Source organism: Cricetulus griseus, chromosome 2 (assembly GCF_003668045.3).
Source record: "Cricetulus griseus strain 17A/GY chromosome 2, alternate assembly CriGri-PICRH-1.0, whole genome shotgun sequence".
Classification (NCBI taxonomy): Eukaryota; Metazoa; Chordata; class Mammalia; order Rodentia; family Cricetidae; genus Cricetulus; species Cricetulus griseus.
Window position 1 is genome coordinate 52,759,305 of NC_048595.1, and position 3,674 is coordinate 52,762,978.

Genomic DNA, 3,674 nt, shown 5'->3' on the forward strand with positions numbered 1-3,674 from the left:
TCTGAGAAACTGCCATAGTGATTTCTAAAGTGGATGTACAAGTCTGGATTTCCTTTCACACAGATGTATGTAACTGTGTGAATTTTCTTTTGGGTCCTGTATTCCAATCCACATACATACATACATACATACATACATACATACATACATACATACATACATGCTACATACATACATACATACATACATACATACATGTGTTTTGTGTCGGTAGCATCCTAACTTTTGTTACTAGGGTCTTATAGTAATAATTTAAATGTATATATTGTTGATAATCTATTTGCTCATGAGTATCATTGATATTTTCATGGGGATTGCATTGAATCTATAAACTAATTTGGAAAATATGGCAATTTTTACAATATTAATCTATTAAACCATGACAATGGGGCTTTTTCCATTTTCTGGAGTTTAATTTCTTTCTTCTCTGAATTGTAGCAATCATTCTAGAGGTCTATTACTTTCTTGAATAAGCTTATTACCTAAGTATTTTTATTGTTTTTGAAGTTCTTTTGACTAGAATTGTTTTTCTGACTCCTAAGTTGGTACATAATTGATCTATAAAAAAGCCACTGGTTATTGTGTGCTAGCTTGGTATAGGCTTTTTTGCTGAGTTTGCCTTTAGGCAATAATTTTTTGGAATATTCTGTAGTATCTTCAAGTAGAGGATCATATAGTCTGTAGGGCTAATTAATCTACTTCCTTCTCTATTTTCCTTTTTATTTATTTATCTTGCTACAGTGCCTTGTGCAAATTTGCAAGTACAATATCCAATATGCATGGTGAAAATATATTGGCTCTTGGTTTGCTGCACACAACCTCTATTTTTTTTAATTGAAGTGTGACCCTTGATCCTATTTGTGTGCTATATTGAACTTACTTGTTTGTAAAGGTTGAATCATCATTGTATCCCTGGAATGAAACCAACTTGACCATGGTGCATGTTTTTTGTTTTTTTAATGTGGTCTATGTTCACTAAGAATACTCTCTCTATCTCTCTCTGTGTCACTCTGTCTCTCTTTCTCTGTATCCTTGCCTGGTTTTGATATCAGGATAATATTTGCCCAAAAACATTGAGTTTGAAAGTGTCGGCTCCATTTCTCTTTTGTAGAATAGCTTAAGGAATGTCGGACATGGGGGACTTCATCCAATCCTGGTCTTTTCTTTATTGGGAAATATTTTGTTATTGCAAATCTTGGTGTTCATTATTATTATTATTATTTTTTTTTTTTGGTTTTTCAAGACAGGGTTTCTCTGTGTAGCTTTGGAGCGTATCCTGGCACTAGCTCTGGAGACCAGGCTGGCCTTGAACTCACAGAGATCCTCCTGCATCTGCTTCCCGAGCTCAGTATTCATTATTAATCTATTCATATTTTATATATTCCTAATTCAATTGTATATAAATTTTAGAAATTTATTCATTTCTTCTAGATTTTCAATTTATTGAAGATCTGTCTTCAAAAATCAATTCTAACAATTCTCTCAGAAGTATCTCTTTGAAAATGTCAATTTTCACCACTAATTATCAAGTTGGGTCTTCTCAAGATTTTCTTTTTAAAGATTTGTCAGTTTCTTTAATCTTTTCAAAGAGCCCACTCTTCATTTTCCTCATTCTCTTTGTTATTCTTTTATACAGGATTACATTCATTTCAGCCCTTGCCTTTATCACTTCTCATTAGATTTTGACTGTTTTTCAAAAACATTGTGCTGTAGCCTCAACTTATTTGTCTGATATTGTCTGTTTTTTTTTTTTTAAATACAAGCACTTAAAGGAAATGTAGGCTTGTTTTAGGTGTACCTTACCACTTCTTTAACAGTAGAACGTGGTTATTTTGCCTTAGTTTCTGAATTGAAGTATTTGCAGATACAGAACCCTGCATTAGTAGATCGCTGCCCCACGTTGTTTGCTGCCTTGAGCACACCATTTCTTTGTTTTGTAGTTTCATGTTTATTGGCCTGTTTCTGATGAAAGGTTGATGGGTGTTCATCTTATTCCCATATGCATCAATGCACCATCCTGTGTCTCTAAGATTTTTTTTTCATTACTATTAACATTTGGAGTAATGTGTGGCTATAGTTTTCTTGGGCTTTATTCTGACTGAGGTCTATTGAGCTTTTGGGTTACTTTAAGAAAATTTGGTAGGTATCAAAGAGGCTCAACTGGTTAAGGCACTTTTTGTCTAGCCAGATGTTTGCTTCCTGGGTCTCACAAGGTGGAAGGAGAAAAAGAACCCCACAAGTCATCCGCTGACTTCCAGAGGCTCACCATGTCACAAGTGCAAGCACATAAATCATAAATAAATAGGCTTCATATAGGTTTAGTCTCCAGAACTACAATAATAGCAGTATTACCAATAATAGTAATCAGCACTAAGGTGCTCCTCCAACCAATGTTAATTAAGCATCTGTGGATGCACATTTTTACCAAGAATAGCTCTGTTAAAGGGAAGTGATTTACTGCAGAGGTGAGAGCACTGCCTCACATTTTGTTGGAGCTCAGATGGGTTAGCTGTCACTGTGACTAGTTAAGTTTCCCAGGGAGGTTGCAGTGATTAGGAAACTTACTTACACAATAGGCTCTCAGATACCCATGATGCTCTCTGGAGACCTAGAGCCAAAGTTGTGCCCCCGAGGCAAAGACTTTCTCACTGAAAAATCTTAGACTGTCTTTTAACATTTTAATTTGTTACTATGTTTAACACAATATATATTTAACACAACATATTTAATTTGTTTAACATTTTAAATTGTTGTTGTTGTTGTTGTTGTTGTAATTATTGGTGTTTCGAGACAGGATCTCACTGTGTAGTTCTGGCTGTCCCGGAACTCACTATGTTATGCTGACCTTGAACTAGCAGAGATCTGCCTGAGTTTGCCTCCTGAGTGCTGGGATTAATGCATTTGCCAGCACGCTCCCTCCAATTGTTTCATTTTAATTTTAATTAAAATATAACCACATCATTTCTCCCTCCAGTCCTGCCCATGTCTCCCCATTTACTGCCTCTCAAATTGATGACCTTTTTAAAAATCGATTATTATATTAACTATATATGTAAACGCATGAATATATAAATACAGCCTGCTGGGTCCATTTTGTTTCGTGTCCGCACATGTTTTCAGGGTTGGCCATTTAGTGTTGAATAACCAGTTCTAGAGCTCCTCTCTGGGGAAGACTAAGTCTCCTTATCAGCAGCCCTTATTTGCCTGTGGTTCTTTTTCTAGGGGTGGGGCCCCTTGAGATTTCTTGGTTCCACCTTAGCAGATCCACCGGTTTTAAAACCATGTTCCCTGTGTGTTTCCCTGGGTACAGCACAAGCCACTCCAGAACTACTCCCGGACACCTGAGGGGCACAGCATAGCAAGGCAGCAAGGGCCTGGGAGGGAAGGTTGGGGAGGAACGGGTAAAGCTCTGAGGGGCGGGGCAGGGCGGGGTGAAGTCTCTGGGCACGTGATCAGAGGTGCCCTGGCTGACTGGTTCCAGCAGATAGGAAGCTACTCCAAGAAACACTAGCCTGCAAGGGAGAACATGAGAGAGCCCAGCTGCAGGGAGGAAACAGGGGAGTGGACAGGAAGGGATAGGGAGGGACAATAAGAGGATCGGTTATGTGGGGAACCCTGGGTGGTTAACACCTGGGACCTGCTCCAGCTCAGAAGAGCCAGCTCCAGTCCCAGCC